This window comes from Polyodon spathula, chromosome 52 (assembly GCF_017654505.1).
Source record: "Polyodon spathula isolate WHYD16114869_AA chromosome 52, ASM1765450v1, whole genome shotgun sequence".
Lineage (NCBI taxonomy): Eukaryota > Metazoa > Chordata > Actinopteri > Acipenseriformes > Polyodontidae > Polyodon > Polyodon spathula.
In genome coordinates this window covers 552,580-576,600 of record NC_054585.1, presented here as the reverse complement: position 1 = coordinate 576,600, position 24,021 = coordinate 552,580, and the positions used below count along the sequence as shown (strand labels likewise).

Here is a 24,021-nt window from a genome sequence, read left to right as displayed (position 1 = left end):
AGGAAAACTGGGGCTAGTTTCACTTACCACCTGTCATCATCTAGTTAGAGGAAAACCTGGGGCTAGTTTCACAAAGCAGTTCTAGGTAGCAATCTGCTAAATCCAATTCACTGGCATAAAAAATAAGACCATAACACATTTATGATAGACTTGATGAGTGGATTTCTACACTTCATCATTCTATCTTAAAAAAATTTTTAAGCAGACAAAAATAAAGGTAGTTTGCTAGCTAGCAGCCTGCTAAGTCCTAGCAGTGCTCTGTGAAACCGGCACTGGTTTCATCACCTGAAAAACTTGTCTGAAAATGTCATCACATTTCGATTGTTCAAACATGTATTGTTCAGCCATTAACTAAATATTTATTTTAAATCTGTATTGTTATTCTAGTTCATAAATGACAGGGAAAGATAATTTACTGTCATTACCTAAACCACTATGAAAAATAAATTCAAGCTGAACATTTATGATTTAAAGTTGTGGACTAACCTTCAGTTTCATAATAGGTGGTCCTGCCCATCTCTATACCCAGGTAGTTAGTCATCGTTAGTATGTCCAAATAAAACGGAAATACAATCTGGATGCCTTAAGGTCAGGAATTTCCTAAACACCCCCCTCTGCGTCTCAGAAAATGTTGCCATTTTGCCCACACATACTCTCGATGTTTCTGCATCGGGAAATATGACCTACAAAACACCAGATAACACATGACCTACGGAACTGCAACGTCACTGTTTCTATCCATTCGTTAATCCGGCCTCTGCTATCCTGTAACATACAGTTTTGATCCACGATGCATTAAGTTTCGAAAAGGCTTACAGATTATACAATGTTACATGAACTGTAATATACATTAGAGCAGGTACCAATGATCTGTCATTTTAACATGAATTAAAGAAGTGCATTATATTGTTTAGAAATACTAAAATTCAAACACAACCCTTTCGGTTAGAAGTCTTTTTATATATCTTTGAAGACATTGAAAAGACTTTAAGTCATATGTTTGTCATTGAAATGTAGTTTCTTTTAATAGTTTATGTAAAATGATAGCAGATTAAATTAAACATAATAACTGTCAAATATTTAAAAGTGTATGTGTTCAATTATAAAGATCATATTAAAACATCTTTTGCTCACTAACAACATATAAATTGCTACATGAGTACAGTCTATAGTACTGATCGTTATTGGGGAGCCCAGCAATTGAATCCGCTGTTCTTCCCTGTAAGGAAATTGAATGTGCCTTGGACAGAGTAATATGATTGAGCCCAAAACCCCAGGTATCAATGCGCTAAAAAAGGCTCTTGAAATTCCAGTTATGTTTTCGATCTGCCTTTGAAAGCTACCAGTGGCCAAAAAGCCAACCTCAGTAGACAAAACTTGAATATGTGTAGGGTTGGAATATGCGTGCTTGGTTGTTCTACGGGACCCGACATCTCACACAATTCCAGTAGCACTGCCTTTGGAAAGCAGTCTTCCAGCCATTTTCAAAATGATGTTTTGATGTAGTACCGTATGTGAATTTATAGAAAACATGTTTCTTTCTTAATATCCTCCACAGCTGCTACAACTTGCAGTATCATAGTGTAACTTGTGTGTAATTAGCAGTGCACAGCAGCAACATGAGTCACAAAAACATGGCCTCTGCTTATTAAGCAATAATCATGGTGACGACATGTGTTAAGATGCTCGCTCTTTTTATTATTATTATTATTATTATTATTATTATTATTATTACAGTTGTTGTTGTATTCGTACCGACATACAAAAGCCGCCCAACGTTATTGTTTGTTATTTGTGGCCGGCGAAAACGCCGACATTATTGTTATTTGGCATGGGCTGGTTACCTTACAAGGCAAACCGAACAAGGCACTCGTGTACTTAAAATAATTGTTAGTTTTTATTTTGGTTTGGCAAGATTGCCCCTTTCTTTGTGTATGTTTTGTTTAAATCTTTTTTTTTTTTTTTTTTTTTTTTTTTTTTTGTATTTATTAAATACGAGCACAACAGCACCATTTTACCCCGTACAACCCGTGTTCGTTTAATTTCCTAATCTGACGTCGCCACCAACACAAAGCCATCTGTGACACGGCAACAGGGGCGACCGCAGATAGGTGCAAGGGAGGGGGGCCTTCTACACCCTGGAATCCGAATTTGCAAAAAATAAATAAATAAAAAAAGTTGTAGTGTTTTTCAGGAAAATTATTAGACAATGTTGCATTCGTAAAAAAATATATATATTCAGTATGTATATATATATATATATATATATATATATATATATATATATATATATATATATATATATATATTTTTTTTAAATAAACAAAGAAAAACAGACTACCTCCAGTTTTCTGAGACAAAGAATTATCCCCCCTCTCTTACGTGTTGAGACGAGTTATACACGCACGCATTAGGACTTGTGGCTTTCGGTGTTTTCTTCCGACTTTTCGCCTGTCCTTTTCAAATTAATTTCATAGTTAACTGTTTCTCTATTTTAATTCAGAAACTAAACCACATTAAACAGTGATCAGGGTCATTTAAAAAGGGGAGTTACAGATAAACACGACGGAAACACAGATGCTGGCGAGTAAATGACTCCTGAGGTGAATATTGTTAAATTAAGGGAGCGCTAAGGAAAGGTCACATGTTCCTGACAAATCATTACAAGTTTTCAAACTTTTCTATATTTATAGCAGTTCTGACAGCGCGTGATGATGCCAGCACCCAGAGTGAAAGGAAAGTTTGCTTCCAAATGTGTTTTAAACGTCATTCCTTTTACAAAAACGTCCTTGATTACACATGTACCAGCAGAGGAAGTTGAAGTTATCACAACTAGCGATCATATCCCGTATATGCAAAATGACACTGAAAGAACCATGCCTCTACAGCAGGCAGTTCTCAGAAATCCTGCTACAGCGTCAACATGAAATGTGCTGCCTGTAAGTGTGAAAGGTGGTTAAAAACGGACCGAATGGGCTGACACTGCTTAAAACACAGCGTAACTATGAGGCGCACATGTAGAGAACATTTCTAGATTCCTAGAGACTGATTTGTTGAAGGAAATCTGTGTGCTGACTGACCCTTATGAGGGCTTTTTACTGTATATAATTATATCTTAATATTTTGCAAAGACCTGCAATTTTTTTTTCATTTTGTTTCAAAGAATAGATATAAAGAAATGTTTTAAAGTTAGAAAATTGAAAGGTCACCATATTCACTTTTTTCTGTATGCCATAGACATCGAAGGCTCAAGAAAGCAGACAAATCTATATATTAAAAAAAAATGTATTTGCTGAAGCTCATAAAACAAAACTCAATGTGCAGTCATCTTTTTTCATGCAAAAAAAAATTGGTTAAGAACAAATATGTAAATAGATAATTGGTCTTGTTAAAATGCATTGCTCTAAAATATGACCTTTGACCTTATTTTGGTCTCATAATCCATATAAAATGACCCAATCATAATTGTTAGTAATTTACTTTACACATCTTAATTAGTGAGAAAACAAAACAAAAAAATCTATGTGTTATTTTTAAAGCTTAACTGTCTGTTAGTGGTACGCAGTAGTACAGAGGAGTCATCTATTCCCGTGATGATACAATGTTTTTGAAAGCTATAGGAAAGCACACTAAACTGATCAAAACGATAACAAGCTGGCTGTCCAGAGATTCTTCGGAAGGACCTTTTTTTTTTCGCTGGTGAGAAATAGCTTGTTCGTTTAGTGTGCAGACTACAGGGAGAGAGGCAGCACGACATTAAAAAACTCAAACTTTCAAACAGCCAGGAGCGCAAAGAAACCCGGACCAGCAAGGTATCTTATTAGTAATTAGATTAAATAATGTTACTTTAATGTTAAATTTTTATTTTATTTTTTATTTTTTGTAATTTACTCCTTCGCAGGATACGTTTTCTGAGCATCTATATTAAAAGAAAATTACAAACAGGACCCCCCCCCCCACTCCCACAACAACCCAAATGGAGGCACATTTACAATATTGGTTTTCATCGGATTTTAGCTTAAGTCTAAGTTGTTAATTCTTCTGAGCCTTATTTACATTATGAAACACAAAACCACATTATCTGATTACTTTTAAACACCTTGTCCCTCTAGAATTAATTCTGTGGACACCCAAATGCAGCAACCAATATTTATATCATACTACTGCCTAAATATTACTAACAATATTAATAGCATATTTGGTAAATCATTTGTGTAAGAATTGTGACAAGCATCGCACTTGTATCAATAACATAACCCTAATAAGAACATGTGGTAAAGGGATCGCTGCATCAACCAAAGCCTGGATTTTGGTGACTACAGGTCTCACCCTTCCATTCCCCATTAAAAATCCCAAATATTGAGTCTCTGTTTTGGCAAACGCACATTTCCTCAAGTTAGCTGTCAGCCGGGCTGCCCTTAGAGACTGAAGAACGGCTGCAACCCTAGCCAAATGCTCTCGCCAGGTGGAGCTGTATATCACCATGTCATCAATATACGCTGCTGCATATTCATGATGTGGGCGTAAAACCTGGTCCATCAGTCTCTGAAAGGCAGCGGGCGCACCATGTAGCCCAAACGGCATGGTTTTAAAGTGGAACAGCCCTTCTGGTGTTGAAAATGCGGTTTTCTCTCTGGAGCTGCGGGTTAAAGGGATTTGCCAGTATCCCTTCGTCAGGTCCAGAGTGGAAATAAACCTCGCTTTTCCCAGTCTGTCTAAAAGTTCGTCGACCCGAGGCATAGGATATGCATCGAACTTAGCAATAGCGTTCACCTTTCTGAAATCCACACAGAAGCGGTTGGTGCCGTCTTTCTTAGCCACTATGACGATCGGACTGCACCACTCGCTCCTGGAAGGCTCAATCACCCCAAGCTCGAGCATATCCCATACCTCTTTGCAAACGCCACTTCGTCGACTTTCCGGGATCCGGTACGGTCTCTCTCGCACTGTGACACCTGGTGGAGAGATAATGTCATATTCAACTAAGTTTGTCCTGCCGGGCACGTCAGAAAAAACATCGCTGAACTCCTCAATAAGCTTACGCAGCTCTCTTTGCTGATCCGGAACCAATTGTTCCCCCATAGAAATCGCTCTTGTGCTCGGGGTCTCTGAACAGGGACCTAAATCATCCTCCATATTGCCTGGGGCTATAAATAAGACCTCCCTTGCCTGCCAGGGCTTTAACAAATTGACATGATAAATTTCACGTTCATTTCGGCGATCGGGCTGTCTAATTTCATAATTTACTTTCCCTATAGCCCGAATCACCTCATACGGCCCCTGCCATTTAGCACACAGTTTCGATTCAGATGAGGGAAGTAGCAGCATTACCTTGTCCCCTGGTCGAAAGGTTCGAATCCGTGCATTTTTGTTGTAATGCTGCTGTTGTCGGTGCTGAGCCGATCTGAGGTTGTCTTGGGCCAAACGACCGACCAAATCCAGCCGATCTCGTAGTAGGAGCACATACTTCACTACATTTTTAGACGAGCCTTTGTGCTCCTCCCACCCCTCTCTCAGCAGGTCGAGAATGCCGCGAGGCTGCCGGCCGTACAGGAGCGTTGAACTCTGCGGCACTTCTCTCACCGCAAAAAGGAGGTAGGGAAGAAGCGATGCCCAATGTTTCTGCTCCTGTGTTACAAATCGCCTCAGCATCGACTTTAAGGTCTGATTAAAACATTCAACCAAACCGTCCGATTGTGGATGATAAACGGACGTCCTGATGGGACGTATTTTTAATATTTTGTACACCTGCTGTAACGTATTGGACAAAAAATTGGTTCCGTGATCAGTCAAAATCTCCTTGGGGATCCCTACTCTAGCCATAATCTGCGCTAACTCGGTGGCTATTGCAGCTGCACTAGTGGACCTCAATGGAACTGCCTCTGGGTATCGCGTTGCATAATCCACCACTACTAATATATGCGTATCCCAGAGTCAGAAGGTAGCAACGGGCCCATTATGTCCATTGCAATGCGCTCGAACGGAGTGGAAATAATCGGCAGTGGGACCAAAGGAGCGGGGCGCACTCGACCTGGCGCTACTCGCTGGCAGTCTGGGCATGTGGCTACATATTTCGACACATCAGTATGAAGACCGAGCCAATAGAATCGAGCCAATATTCGCTCCCTCGTCTTCTCGGCTCCGAGGTGCCCCGCAAAAGGGATATCATGCGCCAGCCTCATGACCTCGGTCCGACAAGACGGGGGAACCAATAATTGGGTTACAGGCTGTCCTGTGCCCGCGGCTAGGTTTACCCTATATAGTAATTGCCCCTTTATACTGAAATGTGGATATACTAGCGGCCCAGCGCCATCAACATCCTTACCTTCAATGGACCGGACCTGCCCCCAAGCGTGCACCAGTGACGGGTCGTTCTTTTGGCCCCACACTAGGTCCGCGCTTGAGTACCACGGGTCCGGTATATTGAGAGGGGCTGGAATAACCTCTGCCCTAGTCGGCCCAGTAACCTCGCTCTCTCGGTCACACTGCGTTCCCACTCCCTTCGACTGGCGTTTGTTACCATTACAGCACTCTCCCACCAGACCCCAGCCTTGTCTCAAAGACGCTCCCTCCCATTTCGCGGTCCGTCTCTCCTTATTTGTTTTTCTAGGACGGAACAGAGGGGAAAACATTTCAGTATGAAAAGGAAACACATCACCAATCCGTTCCTTTTTCCCTTTTTCTGCCACGTTTACGTGTGTGGCTGAGACTGCCATTATTTGCACCAATTCTTTGAATTTTGGCCAGTCTCGGCCCAGAATAACTGGGTGCGGCAACCTTTCCGCCACCCCAACTACAAGGTGACGTTTTATCGGTCCTACCGATAAATATACTTTTAGGGTGGGGTATGCCGCCGTGTCTCCATGGATACAGGAGATGGCCACCTGACCTTGTGGCCGCCACGACACACCGCCCAAGAGAGCTGTCCTGATCAAGGTTTGCTCACACCCTGTGTCCACTAACGCGTGGGTTTTCACATTCCCTAAAACCACGTCAATCAGACAGGGCCCCTCCCAACCGTTTTCCCCCTGCTTACCCGTTCCAGGTGTCCAGTTGCATGCAGCCACGTCACACTCCATAGCAGCGGGGCATGACCTGGCCCTATGTCCTGGCTGGTTACACCTAAAACAGAGTGGAGGGACAGAGGGGGCATAGGTTAAATATCTGTCCCGCTGCTGGTAGGGCAACGGGGCAGGGGCAACACCTCTACCCCAGCTGGGGGCCAACCTTGGTCTCCATGGGGGGGAGGCAAGGGGGCCCAACGGGGTCGGCGGTCTGGGAGGTCTGGGTGCCGGGACCGGAGGCAAGGGGGCCCAACGGGGTCGGCGGTCTGGGAGGTCTGGGTGCCGGGACCGAGGGTGATGGCTGGTGGTGTTGGAGGAGAGGCTGAGAGGTTGGTTCCTGAGCAGGGCAGGGGCTGACAGGATCCCGACCCGGGCTCGTCAATCCTCAAAATCTTCGGCCAATTTGACCGCCTCCTCCAGGGTGTCAGGGTTGTGGCGCCGTACCCACGCCTGAGTTTCGGCGCCGACCACATGGCAGAATTGTTCCACCACAATGGCTTCCCCCATTTGTTGAGCGGTCTTCTTCTCTGGGGTCAGCCAATGGACCATGTGGTCGCACAACCGCTGTGCCACCACCCTGGGGCGTGTCTCCGGGGCTCTCCGGTACTCGCGGAACCGCGTCCGGTGGGTCTCCGCGGTGATGTTGAGACGACGGAGGATAGCCTGCTTGACTAGGTCATAGTCAGTGGCGTACTGGTCGCTCAGGGCTTGGTAAGCTGCCTGCGCTTCCCCGACCAGGCAAGGTCCTAGCTGGCTTGCCCAGAACTCCCGAGGCCATCCCGCCGCGGTTGCCAGCCGCTCGAACGCCACCAAAAATGCCTCCGGATCATCCTCCGCCGTCATTTTCATGGCCCGTGCCTTCGGGGCCGACATCAATGATGTTCCGGTAGGGGTCGCTCCTGCAGCAACGATCAGCCCTACCCGTTCAATGAGCGCCGTATAGCGCTCCTCCCTCCGTCTCTCCTCTGCATCCCGTCTGGTCTCCAGTGCCTGCAGCAGCTCCGCCAGCGCGTTGCGGTCCATAGTCCCGTGTTCTGACACCACGTGTGGCAAAGTGGCTAGTGGAGGGGAACAGGTATAGCGGTGATGCAATGCAGGAGTGACAGGCAGACAACAGTTTCCAGTGAAAAGGTGCTTTTATTTATAATCCAGGTCTGGTGACCGTTAAATAATAAATCCCCGGCTATACACAACAATGTGTAAAGCACGGGGATAGCAATAATAGGACACAGTCCCGAACAAAACGAACACACGGTCACCAGTCCTGGGTGAGTGCAGACGTGCTTGTGGTGGGTGAAGACACTGTATTTCGTGACGGTTCCGTGCAGTGGTGATCCGGATTGTGCTGACCCTGGTCGACAGCTCCGGACCGGTGAGTTAACTGTCTGGTGGTGCAAAACGCAGACAATTACAAACAAACACAACACGTAATTCCTCTTTACAACGAGAGCTCCTCTCTCGATCCTTCTCTCTCCAAGCGTTAACCCAAACGAAGGAGAAGACCAGCGTTACCCTGGCCCCTATATGTAATCCCGCATGATATCGAGATAAACGGTTGCAGCTGCCTTATTACTTGCAGCTGCCTCTCGTTTACCTCTCAAATCAATACGGTCTTACAACAGAGTCGCGCTTCCCTCCAGGCTGACCCACTTCCCTGACCCGGAAACGAACTGTCAGGCCAGCCCTTCCAGATACTTCTCCTCTCGTTCTTTAGCGCCCTCACAGGTTGGGAGGAAGATTCATCACCAGAACTCATCTTTCCGTCACAGAACATTATTATTTTACATATCGCACTGGGAGCAGATCTTCAGATGATTTTAATAGGTGTTTGATCTTATCTTGCAATACAGTCATTCAAACATAAGGAAATGATCGAACGCATGGTCCACAGTGTGTGTCAGTTTACAAACATTCCCATGTACACATCTTTGTTAATAAATCACATGCTTTTATTGAATATGCATATGCACGGTTTAGAAGGGTAAATATAGTCCCTGATCACCCTATTTGTATATGACTGATGCATTTTCAATGTCAACTGCATCCTTAAAGCAACCTCTGAAGTTGACCAAAAAAGTAGCATTGAGGTGTCTGCAAGGAGTGATTGATACATTTTCTTCATCAGTAGCTTCAAAAATTAAATCTAATCCACAGGGGGTCAGAGTGGCTCATCTGGAACAAGGGCAGCCGCATGGTGCATTAGGGGGAAGTCACACAGTACAGGATCACATCCTCATTGCCCTACAGCGAACCCTGCTGGCCAGGCACCCAGTAAGCACAGAGCAGATGCCTGCAAGGCTAACCTTTGTCCTCCGCAGGCCGGTAGCTTGCTGACATCTGTTTTGTAGTTCCTGGGTGTAAAAGAGGATGCTAGCTTGGTCGTGTGATCGGAGGACATCCACTGAACTTTCAGGTCTCCTGAGCCATGTAGGAAATTGCTGCCCTGAGGGAAAAAGTGATTGTGCATTTCAAAATGGGGGGCTGTGGGGTAAAATAATAATTGGATACACTAAATAAAAATGAAAAATGTATTTACAAATGATGGCAATACATATTTGCTGATTTACTGAAATTATTTTGTTAGCTCTATGTAATTTAGTAATTTTATTATTATTGTTATTAGTAGTAGTAGTAATCTACTGTACACCATGTTTGATCAGTTTTTAATCGGAGACCAAAGTGTGTCAGATTCTGACTTGCATGCATGTGTCTGTGGAGGAATATTGAACCATGAAAAGGAGTAATAGTGTCTTGGGATAAGACAAAATAAAAATAGGCAATAAAACACAGTACTGAAACTTGTTTCTCATTGTTTTCCCTTAGTAACTGAAATCACTGAGTCTCCTTTTACCACTGTGACAACTTGTAATGCACGTTTAACCTGCTTGCATTTGCATGAATGTAAATAAAGTGTCTGACTAAAGGAGTTTTCAACAAAACTGCCAATGGTATTCATAAAACGCCTCTATCATCTGCTCTTTTGTTGAAAGCCTTTGTCAGACACACTTGACTCCAGGTTAACACCCTGTAAAAAAAAAAAAAAAAAAAAAAAGGCGTGGCAAGAAAGGTCATGAGGGAGGAGCTTGATGTGACAGTGGATAGGGAATGTAAAAGACTAGAGCCAGTACAGATACTGGGCTATTTAATTTAGTAAGGTCAAATAATTATGTAATAATCACACTTTCTTTACTGCAAATGTTACATGTTTTCCTTAAAAAAAGAAAATAAAGTGAGTACACTACATCAGTTAGGGGTTCCCTCTCTTACAAGTGTTGAATTTAAATCAAGGGAAGTAATGTTAAAACTGCACAATGAATTTGTAAGACCTCATCTTGAATATAGTATTCAGTTTTGGTCACCTCGCTACAAAAAGGATATTGCTGCTCTAGAAAGAGTGCAAAGAAGAGCGACCAGAATTATTCCGGGCTTAAAAGCAATGTAATATGCAGACAGGCTAAAAGAATTGAATCTGTTCAGTCTTGAACAAAGAAGACTATGGGGCGACCTAATTCAAGAATTCAAAATTCTAAAAGGTATTGACAATGTCAACCCAAGGGACTTTTTCAACCTGAAAAAAGAAACAAGGACAAGGGGTCACAAATGGAGATTAGACAAAGGGGCATTCACAACAGAAAATAGGAGGCACTTTTTTACACAGAGTATTGTGAGGGTCTGGAACCAACTCCCCAATAATGTTGTTGAAGCTGACACCCTGGGATCCTTCAAGAAGCTGCTTGATGAGATAGGCGGAATGGCCTCCTCTCGTTTGTAAACTTTCTTCTTGTAAGTGCTCTCTGCTTCCTATGTTCTAACCAGTATCCACTTGCATGTGCTTCCATATATTGCAGCTTGAAGATTAGCAAATCATGTGGCACGATGGCTTTTTAGAAGTCCAAGTAGATTTAAAAAAAAAAAAAAAAAAGTTTAATAGTTATGCCGGCTCCGGGGCTGCCTGTGTTTAGAGTTTGCAGTCACTCCATACGGTATTTCTGTAGCATAGTGGAGTTTGGCAGTGCTGTTTTTATCACCCCACAATCTCAATTATTTATATTTATTAAAAAAAAAGGCAGCGTTTCTTGCTTTGCCTACACTAGCCTCAGTAAATTCTTTGCAGTTTTTTTATTAAATAATTTGGATCGCTACGTTTTGATTGCTACATTTTGATTGCTACATTTCACTTGCTGGATGATTGTGAGAAGACTATTTATAACACGGCTTGGAAAAATAACCACCTTTGATTGGTTAAACAGCAGTCCATCTGAAAAAAAATAAAATAAGTACACCAGCAAGAACAGACACAACAGTTGATGAGGAACAGCTAAATGAAATAGAAGATTGAAAAAACACAATAAAAAAAACTACAGCATAGGCTGGTTAATGTACTTAAAGAGAAAAATATGGACATTCATTTTATAGAAATAAATCCACCAAAAATCTCAACAACATAAGGGAATTTTATGCCAGTGCAAGAAGTTCAACTAGGACCAGTATTCAGTCTCTAGTTTTATAACGCTCAGCTGGACGAAACACATATTTTAACAGCAGAAGTTTTAACATCTCTGCTGACAGTTTAAAACCAGCAGTAATGTATTCATGTCAGTCAGGAAAACTCTTAGAAAAGCAGGTAACGACAAGGCCCGCCAAATTACTGGCCCGGATTTTAAACATCTGCGGGAAACTGGTTAGAATCAATTTAATGTGGCATGACTTGGACGTGAGGGTGTCTGACAAATAACAAAAACATATTTTGAGAGCTAAAAGAATGAAAACCTACTAGAATATATATAAACTTTATAGTAAATGCTTGCATGTAACAAGTTAACAAAATCGCTTCAAGATCCAACTTCAGTCTCTCTCTATCGTCTGCTCTCCTTACTTCCTTAGTGTCATTTGAATCTCCACCCATCATTCAGCTGTACTCAGACCTCTAGTTTCTAGTGAGATGGCACTTTGGATGCAGAAATTCACAATAAACGAACATGTGCAATTTATTTTTAATAAGCAAACAATGAATTAAATTAAATAAAATTTGGGACTACACTGTGGATATATACACAGTAAAAGCTTCTGGTTTTGTCTTAATTTAAATGTGTTAATTATTTGTTATTGTTTTTCTTCCCACAAATGACAGATAGCCGTGTTATAAGCGGTATAAACCATTTCGGGCCACGCGGTTCCGATGATATATTCCACTTCTGGGGTGGTTAAAGGCCCCTGGCTGACGCTTCGGGCGTTATCACCACCCCAGACATGGGAACCACACAGCCCATCATGGTTTATATCTTACTTAAATAATAATAAACTAAGGATTTCTTACAAAGTTCTAATCTGTAGTTATTCTAGTGGTGTATAATAGTCTTGATTGCATCTTTTGTTTGATATTGGTGCTGCTTTCTCTGCATTGTAATCATTTGACAAAAAAAAAATGCATTATCATTCATAATAACTTTGCTGTTCTTAATGGTTACTGTAAATAGTTCCTTTGTTTTTAGTAGATATTTGTTGAAAAGTGCAGTAAAATGTGTAAATAACTGTACAGTTAAGTATATACTGTATATGTAGCACTGTGAATTTTGCTTGCACGCATGCACAGATATTGGTTTGCACATGTGAAATGATTGCACATAAAGACAACTGCTGTCTGGCCACAAGCCTTAAAAATATTGTGTACTTATTTTCATTATTGTTCAGTTTAAAATAGCACAAACGATTAAAAAAAAAAATCACCTTTCTGCATTATCTTTCTTTCATTACACTCTTAGTGGTTATTGTGGTTCCATTGCTATAGTTAGGACTTTTTGTTTTCGTTTTTTATTTTTGATGGCATAATGTCCCTTAATTCTGTTTCGATGTCTTAATTAAACTCTTATAGAAGTGTTGATTGTAAAACATTGCTTTTGTTAGGTTTTTTCTCCCCTGTAAGTTGACTAAAACTCTCGTTTCATTTCGTAGCTAACAATGCTTGCTAACAACTTTTTTTTTTTTTTTTTTTTTTTTTTTTTAAATCAACCTGAAACCAAAAAGCCAGCAAAGTTAAATTGTTTTAATTCCAATTTTGAAATCCTAGTGGCTTGTGCAAAGTTATGCAAGTTTTCTTTTAATTGTGTTTTGTGAATCTCTGATTATGAGTGAATCAAACAGAGTGTGTGTCATTCAGGTTACAGGAAGAAAACAACAACAAAAGCAATCTTGTTTTACAATCAACACTTCAACAAGAGTTTAAGAAACAATGTCGGTGAAAAACAAAGTCAAAGGGACATTACGTCATCAGAAATGAAAATCAAAAATGAAGAGCCCTGCTTATAGTAATTTTGCACAGTATATATTATACACAGTGCAATAGGGGGAAAATCTCCTGTTGTATGAAGTGACTGATGACTCAGTTCAAGAAGTTTATTACAGTGCACGTAAGGGAAGAGAAGCAGCTACAGGAACACACCGCAGCAGTAAAACAAACACTCTCTCTTAGTTTTAAGACAAGGTGGCACAGTACTTACAGAAGTTTAGCATAGCAACATTGAGCAGATTAATTTGTCAACAATATTATGGAACAGTCTCGAAGTCCTTCCTATAAGGAGTTGTTTTTGCTCAAAGCGCAGGAAAACAGTTTAACTCTCTCACACAAATACAGCGATCTTGAACACATTCTTTCCCTAACATTTTTCAAGCACAGCTGCATCAAAAGCAAAATAGTCACTCTGCACTAGAACATTTTGTGTGAAAAGCATAACAGTAGCAAAAACAAAACAGTAGCAAAACAATATACGACAAGCAAAGCGGGCTATGAAAGGCAAAACAGTGATCTTGCACTAGACTGTCCTGCCTTGGAAACATCATGTGATCCTCCTTAACCCTGCAAGTGCCGACCTGGGTATTGGCTGCCTCTTCAGTCGCTCCTTTGGACCTTCGAATAGCTGAAAACAGAGATGGTCCACGACATGAAGCAGAGGTTACCAGCACTTGCCCCTATATGTCTTTATCAGTAACAAATATATATAGCATTTTGTATGCAGCTATGTTAGTAAATTTGCAATAACACTATTAGCATATTAACAGTTTGCATAAGTAACCTTGAACATTCTCCACAGGGGTTGCATCACTCAGTGCTGGCATTTTCATCTATGTATCTTTTATTTAACCAGAACAGTTTTGCACACATTCCACACTTTGTAACCTTCCATTGTTCTTGCACTCTTTGTACAAGTCATTGTACAAGTCAATTGCTGGTATCTTTCCATCCTCTGTTCTTAGTCTTGTGCGCATGTGCAGTGAGCCAGAAAAGCAAATTGGCTGTACAAGTCATAGGGCCATACCTTCTTCCTTTTTCTTGTTCTCTGTCTTCTGTACCTCAAGGCAGAGGTCACCAGTACGTGCCTTGAGGTATCCTCTTTTAAATCATTAATGCCGACCTTACTCCTTGAGTAATACAGCGTTCTCATCTTTGGCGCCTCGTGGCACGTTTCATATGGCAAAAAATAAACTGAATCATTATCAACAACTCCAAACCAAAACCCCACTCGTGACTCGAGCCCCAGGCTTTGACAATCTTTGCAATGTTCTGAGCCATACGTGGATGTACTTCTGCTGAATTGTGATCTATTGTTGTCAGCCATAATGGATGTATTATTCTGGACCCCAGTATGACTGTGTGGTTCACATATATCTTGCTCCCATAGATGTGTGTGTACAGTCAGAGGTGATGCACCAATGTGTCATCTGTTCAAAGCCTTTAAGTGGTTAAGTGGAAACAGCAGCAAGGAGAAAGTGTGCTATAGTCAGTGCGTAAGTATATATACATTACAATGCATTACAATGTCATTATATTGTATACAACAATCAAGGCTGTACAAACTACCATTTCCTACCCACCCCACATTATACAAAGTATATACATGGTTACCTTCTTTCTGTCCCAATGGTTGAACCGCTTTTACCACTGCAGGTACCTTAGAGGTTCCTGAGGGTATTCAAATTTAATATGTGATATTAGTGGTATGATACAAGCCTCGATATTGGTGGGTGAGGATGGCATCAGATACATCAGCAGCCCATTCGATACCTAAACCACCTGCCTTAACATGTTGGAGGGTTTTTCTATGCGACACTGGTAAACATCCAAAGAAAAGTGTGTTTTGGTCAAAATGGTTCACCGTGGCCATTCCCATATGGTAACACCTTTCTTCATGTTGTGTTACATTAACATTATCCCTAATAGCCTGTAAGAGGGTTTTGATAGACTTTACCATTAATTGTATTGCATTAGCTGGATGGTGCACCCTGGTGCATTCCATGTTATCTGTGTCAGTGAAGTTTGCATGTGTGTTGCATTGAATACAAATAATGGCTCTATGTACCACCCCTAATATATATATATATATATATATATATATATATATATATATATATATATATATATATATAAATATACTTGGCTTGATTCATGCGCCCTTCACAAAGACAAATCTGCTCGATTCCAGCCTTGCTGAAGCACCCCCAGGTGAGTCAAATTTTCAGCTTTGCCCAACACCTGGTCGTCTAATGGTTAGACGGAGACCTGGAGAGGCCTATAAGTCACAGTGTCTTGCACCCACTGTGAAATGTGGTGGAGGATCGGTGATGATCTGGGGGTGCTTCAGCAAGGCTGGAATCGGGCAGCTTTGGCATGAATCAAGCCAAGTACAAGGTTGTCCTGGAAGAAAACTTGCTTCCTTCTGCTCTGACAATGTTCCCCAACTCTGAGGATTGGTTTTTCCAGCAGGACAGTTCTCTATGCCACACAGCCAGGTCAATCAAGGTGTGGATGGAGGACCACCAGATCAAGACCCTGTCATGGCCAGCCCAATCTCCAGACCTGAACCCCATTGAATACCTCTGGAATGTGATCAAGAGGAAGATGGATGGTCACAAGCCATCAAACAAAGCCGAGCTGCTTTTTTTCTGCAAATAAATGCTCTAAATGACAATATTTTTATTTGGAATTTGGGAGAAATGTTGTCAGTAGTTTATAGAATAAAACAAAAATGTTCATTTTACCCAAACACATACCTATAAATAGTAAAACCAGAGAAACTGATAATTTTGCAGTGGTCTCTTAATTTTTTCCAGAGCTGTATGTGTATATATATATATATATATATATACTATATATATATATATATATATATATATATATATATATATATGTGTGTGTGTGTGTGTGTGGAAAACTTGCTTTTTGTAGAAAACCGTGACTCAAATGATCATTAAAAAAAAAAAAAGATTTTGTGGCTGTGCCACCTAAGAGGCTGTCATACAAAACCATGCTATTCACTTTTTACAACTAAAATTGATACACTGAGGTCGTTGTCACTTCCCACAGTTTACTGGTGAAAGTTTTACTGAAAATGAAATTACTAAGGCTGCAATAATACTTACTTGTTCTTGGTCAACCATGCAATTTACTCATATAAGAAAGTCTTGTTCTGTGAGTTGTTTTCTATGCACAAACTGTTTATTTTCTTATGAAGTATATTTGGATTCATTAAACAATCTTAAATTAGATAGCAGATTTAGATGTTCTCCACTGAGGGCTATAAACGAGGAAAAGGAAACACACAGGCCAGAGTTGTTAACCTTCAAATTGGCTATTCATGTTTATAACTTGCCCTCTACTTTCTTTTTTTAATATAATTACTGAATTGTTTAAATAATTCCTTTTATTTACTAAAACGTTTACTTTATAACAGGTATTCATAGCAAATACCTTTACTGAACAGTAACCCCGAAGATGGGAGTGCCCACCTGATGACCCCTGTGAAGTTCCTCACCCAGTCCATTCCAGACCGGAGTGCCCAGCTGACAATCCCTGTGAAGTCCTTCACCCAGTCCATTCCAGATGGTTGCCATGCTGAGGTGCTAGGGAGGCTGCACTGTGGTTGATCCCTGGAGCCAGCATCGTTGCTGTTGTGTGGCAGTGGCAGAGAGCTGCAATGTGCAAGCACGCATAGGTAGAAGGAAACAGCTGCAAACATCCAACAGTTACTAGAGGTTTTCGACTTAAAACATATTAAAGGGAATTACTTGAAGTCTGTACACCCTATCTTTTTATAAAGGCTTAGCACTGTTCAGGCTTTCAAGATGACATTCCTGCTATGGACGCTTCCATCCAAGCTTCTCTGGATTGAATCGTCGGCCCAAATGTTGATTAGAGCAAATGTTTCTTTATCGCTCCACGTCATTCCTGCAGCAATCTGTCTCATGGTGTGTCTCAATCAACAGAATAAACACGCAGGCGTGGCTGCTTATGAACTCCCATCATGCATTTTGTCTCACCTCGGTCAAAGCATGTGTCAACCCACATCCTGAGGAGGGTCACTGCTGGGTATGTGGTTTCACACTACGTGGGACTGTGACCCAGGTACCCAGGTATTGACCCCTAGTACTCACTCCTTCAAGAATCAGAACTAGATATAAGTATGTTTTTTTATTTATATAGCACTGTGGCAAAGTGCCCTGCTCCTTGGCTATTTATTTGTGTTGTATGTTACATGCAGTGTGTTAATGTTGGTGTATAGTCATTGGTACACAGGATATAAATGGGTCTGTGTAACACGAGTGGTTTAAAATGCCTATTTGTATTTAGGCACGATGATTGCACAGCACTTCACGTGCAGGTAAAATGTAGTACTATATGAGCATGGGGATTTGCACTTATTAATTCACGTGCAGTTGTACCGAGACTCCAATTTAATGAGATTAGCAATCGAGTCTCGGTACAGCTGCATAAAAACAGCATGTTTTCACTCAGTCGGGGTTGTGTGTTGGGCGAGTGGAGAACGGGATTGGAGATGAAGGTAACAATAATAATAATAATAGTTAAAATATCAGCTCACCGTTTTTGTCTGTGTAGTCTATTTTGTTTGTCTCTGTTTTGGCGAAAGTGACTGTGCTTTTGTTTGTCTTTGTAACCTTTTATTTTCTGTTTGTTCATTATTAAATGCTGAGTGAAAGCAATCGTTCAGCTTCACCAAACTCCACCTCTGTTGTTTATTTCCTGGTTCCTGGTTTCTGGTCTGACGTCACCCACTGCAGCCGTCTTTGTGACAAGCACCTTTCATACAACAGTATCTCAAGCACTTAACAGGTCAATTAAAAGCAAAAACTACAATAAAATGAATTAAAACAAAATTAAAAACATGAACATGAAAAAGTTGTAGTAAAATTAATTAAAACAACAAAAGAGGTTACTATTGATACACAGCTGTGTGTGATAGTTGGGTTAAACAGGTGTGATACATTGAGAATTAAAGGGTTAAATACTGGTAGTTACCGAGGAAAAAAGAAGAGACCAGACGGACAAGCTGTAAAAACAGTTCAACCACATTGTGAACATTGTCCACATTGTGAATGTAAATAGCTAATTATTAAAATAGTGAGTTTTCACTCCTTGGATAAAAGCTTTTTGCTGTTTTTTTGTATATATATATATATATATATATATATATATATATATATATATATATATATATATATATATATATATATATATATATATATATATATATATATATGTATGTATGTATGTATGTATGTATGTGTGCTGCATGCAGGGGCGGGATTCCTTACTAAGAGGATTTGACAGAGTCCTGGATGCTAGGCGGTTATCTTTTTATTATTAATAACTCAGGAACGGTTTCATATTTTTTCACCAAACCTTCTAAAGGGCCTACCTCAGCACAGACCGTACATTACTCAGCTTGGTGCAGATTCAGCAGCTGTAGCCTGTACCTGACAGCAAAAAACAAAACAAAAAAAAACGTTAAGTATAGAGGAAAAAAAAGGTATCCAGATCTTAAAACTGCACAAGGTGGCATCATGAAACTCCCCACGCTTTCACAACATTGAAGTCAATGGAACATGCAAATCTGTGGGCAATTATGACAAACCACACCAAGTTATTAAAGTGCAAAGTTAGGGTTTTAACGTCGAGCGCCCAACCCATGCACTGTGGTGGCACTACTGCACAGGATAATATATTGTGGCACAGCAGGGGGAGGAAAGATGCAGTCTGGGGGATTTGGTGCATGACTACCTCCCTTGGGGGGGGTGGAGGAGAAGAGACAGACCTGAAAAATGAAAAGGTATTGTGATACTCTTAGGTTTGTATAGATATATAGATAGATAGATTTCAGGAAAATCTGTTTTTGCTATTCAGTGTGGTTTGAGACTAAGATTCAGTACCTCGGGTAGAGAAAGGTTAATTTCAGTTATGGTTTATGGCAGGTTAGCGCTTCTGCAGTTTAAGCTTTCTTTGCAGGATGTCACCACAAGCATGATTCTCAGAACTATTACTAACGTTCTTTTTATGTTTGCCCTGTTGACAATGTCAGTGTAAGTGACAATGTAAGACTGCTTGATATTTCTTAAAAGGAGCCGTGTGTTGCACAATTTAAACACTTCTTGAATCTGTTAGGAGTCATGTGTAGGTGCACAGAATAATCTGCATTAATGATTTATAGATGATGTCTTGATCTAAATTCTATTGAGCTGGTTTAGGTTTGTAAGAAAGCACAATGAACCCCTCAGCACATGTATGATAGTACACATTTAACAGCTTGGTCATTACTAACAGCAAGTTATTAAATATGTACAGCTATATCATCCTGAGCACATGCCAGTACAGAGACTACAAGATTTCACAAGTACTCCTGTGGTTATCCAACAGAATCCATTTTCAATATATTAAATACAATCCTTAAGTTTACCACTGAATTTTTAGCTTTACACCGCATTTACCATCGTTTACACTGGGTTGTCATTTTTATTAATGTGATTTACCATACCTCAAGATTCTATACAGTACAATGCTTACCTATGCTTTCTTATACTTTGCTGTAAACGTTTTTAAATCTCAGTAAAAGCTATGGTGCTCCTTTTAAGAAATATCAACGTGGTCTGTTAGGAGAGGTAAAAACAAAAAAGACCCTAACCAGGTTAGTAGGGGAAATGAAACCTCTGGGAATCCATGGTTAAATGGACTTCCCTTCCTCCAGGTGGCTAGCTAAAGGTATTATATCACAAAGCGTGTTATATGTTCATGACAGCATCCAGTCTATTCTTGAAGGATCTGATAGTCTCCTCTTCAACAACTCTGCCTGGCAGCCTGTTCCACTGGTTCACCACCCTTTCTGTGAAAAAGTTCCTTCTTCCCTTGGTTCTGAATATGCCCTTCTTCAGCTTCCACCTGTGGCCCCTGATTCTGTTCTCTGTGACCTGTGAAAAATGATTCTCAGCAGTTACTCTGTTAAACCCCTTGACATTTTTAAATACCTCTATTAAGTTGCCTCTGGCTCTCTTTCTTTCTAGGCTGTACAGATTCAGCTGTTTCAGTTTATCTTCGTATGACATGCCTTTCAATCCTGGAATTAATCGTGTTGCTCTCCTCTGTACTCTCTCCAATGCCTCAATGTCTTTCTTATGATATGGGGACCAGAACTGGACACAGTATTCTAGTTGTGGTTGTACCAGTGCATTGTATAATTTTAATATAACTTCTCTATATTTTAATTCAGCTGTCTTGAATATATAACCTAACATTCTGTTTGCCTTTTTTATAGCTTCTCCTCACTGTCTAGTTGGCTTAAGAGATTCATTCGCTACAACCCCCAAGTCCTTTTCATACATAGCCTCCTCTATTTCATTACTGTTCGTGCTCTACTTTCCTCTGTGTTTGTGCCCTATGTGCAAGACTTTGCATTTATTCACATTAAATTACATCTGCCATGTGTCAGTGCAAGCTTGAATCTTGTCTAAATCTATTTGTATTATTAAAGTTGCTGATTGGGAGTTGGCTACCCCTCCAAGTTTTGTGTCATCTGCAGATTTGCATAGTTGATTATGTCTTGGTCCCAGTCATTTATATACTGATCCATGTGGTACCCGACTTATGTTACTCCAGTTTGATGCCTGTCCTCTAATTATAACTCTCTGCTTCCTATCTTGTAACCAGTTATGAATCCATGCTACTACTTGTACCTGTTGGATGTTTTCAGCTCTTTCCTCTACCTCTGCATGCTTGCACATTGCAGCTTTCTGCCAGTGGTGTACACCTGTCTCTGAGAGGTTAGCTTACCAATTATTCAGCCTGTATTATACAGAGCGGCAGCTACTCTAACTCAGTAACCCTGCTCCTAAGGTGTTCAGTATAATGTGTTCAGTGTGCCTGTATTCTCCTTTGGCCCACATCTTAGCAATTTATGGTCTACTGCATTCCTACAGATAGATTCAAATTTAAGCCTGTGGTAATGACAGGATTTATTTTAACTTTGGTGGTTCATACCAGGAGGCTGGCTGTATCTGTTTGTGTCAGCTTCAATAACATTCTCTAGATGTTACGCACTGAAACCTTTCAAGAATCTTAATTCATTTTTTGACTTGCATTTCGATGACTAATTATATTGTAGCATTACGTGGAAATTATTGCAGACTCACACAGATTTTTCAGGTTCTTCAATGCAACAATTTATTAAGCCGGGACTCTCCACTTGACCAGCCAGTGGTAAAACTGCAGTTGAGCAGCGCAGTGCTACTCAGACTGTGACAAAATAATAAAAGAAAAGGCCAACTAAGTGCAATCTCCAGTTTCTTTCTTGATTTGCTTAGTCCTGCTCCATTCTCTTGCTCTCTGTTCTTCAGCTCTCTTTCATCTCGCACAACACCGTTCGTCTCAGCAGCCCACAACTTATCCCCCCCTGGTGCACCAGCCACAAACCCCAAGCATGCCCGCTCTCGATCCCTTGATTGTTGCAACACCTTATCCCCTGATTTATGGCAACAATGATGCACCTGGGTCCTGCTTACATGGCAAGCCAAGCTTCTGATTGGTGTCGATGCTTCCGTCTCTGACGTCCCTGAGCACCTGCTGTAGTTGAACCTTTGACTCTGGGTCACCAGGGTTGGTACACCCAGACCAGCTCCCCCGCTATAAAGGTCCTACTCCGGTCGGTCCTGCAGCAGCCTGGCATTTGTGTCTGAGTTGTGTACATTTTGTTTAACTTAGTATGTTTAACTTAGTATGTAACTTAGAATATGTGTGTGTGATTCTTAAAGAACTGCACATTTCAGTCCAAAATAGCTAATGCAAGTGCAAGATGGGTAGGATTTCTGGAATTCTTTGTTGGATCCATAGCAATAGTTTGGAGAAGATTGGGTGAGTTCAAAGGTCACCACGTTATTAGAATTCTACAGGCTCACATAATATAATGCCAGGTGCACTCACAGAAAATAACATTAGAATTAAAAATTAGGACAACAGAATGATTGTGTATGTTTGTAAGTGTACGGTGGCTACCGCTAATCAAGTCAAGACTAGCAGATCCTTAGTGTATTTTGGGAGCTGGAGTCAGTCTTCCCCTGAGTCATCACACTAAAATATCTATCAGTCAACTTTTAATTGCCTGTCAGTCACCCTATTTAAACCGTAGCCAGCTTCCAATTGTTGTCTTGCTTTTCAGTTTAAGGTTACCACACAGACTAGCAGACCAAATCTTAAAATAAACCTTCAGTTAAAAAATGACTCCTCACCCGAGGCAGCTTTCGTTTCCATCTAACTCAGATGAAGCATCTTTTTCTCCATCTGGTTGTCTTCCTTTAACAAATAAGCTGTGCCCACTGCCATTCCTCTTCACTGCTCTAAACAAGTTAGACCTCAGGGTGATTCTCCAGCGAAAATTTTTTCACAAAGACTGGCCCATCAACAAACTTGTGAAAGTGCTTTTCAAAAAAGGATTGCCCATTGAAGCAGGAGCGATCGGACTGCTTTATTGTTTCATATTGCAAATCCATATCAGCCGAGCCCTTTCCTCCTCAAAAGTGTAAGCAGAGATCCAAACTAGACAGTTCCTACTTCTCCCCTGCTACATTGCAAGCTTCCCTCGCCTCCAAGTCAGGGAATACAACCCCTCACTTTTCAATTTCATCTGATCCTTGTCGTGGATATTCTAATAAAAGGATGAGAGACTGTGAGCTCCAAACACACAGGCCTTTATTTCTTAAGTTTGCAAACTGAAAACACTCTCAACACACAGGGTGCTAGATAATCTTCGAGTAGTGTTCCAACATACAGAGTTGGATCAGTTTCTTATATACCTTAAAACTGTCAGCACGGCAGAGGGTTAGTCAATGATGATTCAGATATTAGCATATAAGGGAAACAATTTATAACTATGCATAGGTGGCTTATAGCTAAGCAAGCAGATAACAGAATGGCTGCTTTGGGTGTATGTACAAAGAGACATGTCTGGCTAATCCTATATCCTAATCCAGCTGCAGTGTAGGCAAAACTTTATCTTAAGCAAAGCATACAAGGTTATGCGAGCAAGGTTATAGGAGTGTAAGATGCCAGTACTTTTCCATTTTGAGCCAATCCTATTTTCTATAAAATTTCTATTACATTCCCTCCCTTTTGAGACTATGTCTCAACATTACAATATCATTTCAGAAAATGGATTATCATGGTTTTCTACAGGCATTAAGAGTGGTAAGTTAAGTACTGCATAGGTAGTTTTAACAAAAAAATGTTAGCACATTTTCTACCCAAACAAATACACAATAGTATAAGTTAAATGAGATTTACAAAGTTTAACATACAGTGTAATATAAACAAAGTGATGACCCAACGTATCCCGCTTGCAGATTTTCCCTGTTATCTTAATCTCTAACAGGGAGAGATCTGTACTGACTCTGCTGGCGTGTTTACGGGCTGCAGGAAGAGGGCGGCAGTCGCCCAACAACCGCCTGTGAGTCATGGCAGTGACACGGGGAGGTGGGAAAGTGGGTGTGTGGACTTTCCCCCTCTCTGAATGGGTGAGAGGCGGGTCTTGGGTGATTGTTGGTCCTATAAAATAACGCTCTGCTGTTTCCTCAGGTCTGCCCACTTAGATGCACCAAGAGTGCGGAAGCTTTGATTCAGAGCCGGGAG

The 24,021-nt window shown here is 40.8% G+C and overlaps 1 long non-coding RNA gene across 1 annotated transcript; it reads right to left on the bottom strand.

The window, feature by feature from the left end:
- Positions 1-12,263: 12,263 nt before the first annotated feature.
- On the bottom strand, positions 12,264-19,690 carry LOC121307056. Its single transcript, XR_005948266.1, has 3 exons — positions 18,773-19,690; positions 16,845-17,027; positions 12,264-14,791 (listed from the first exon to the last, which is right to left on the bottom strand). It is a non-coding gene; the product is annotated as an uncharacterized LOC121307056 (long non-coding RNA).
- Positions 19,691-24,021: the final 4,331 nt, after the last annotated feature.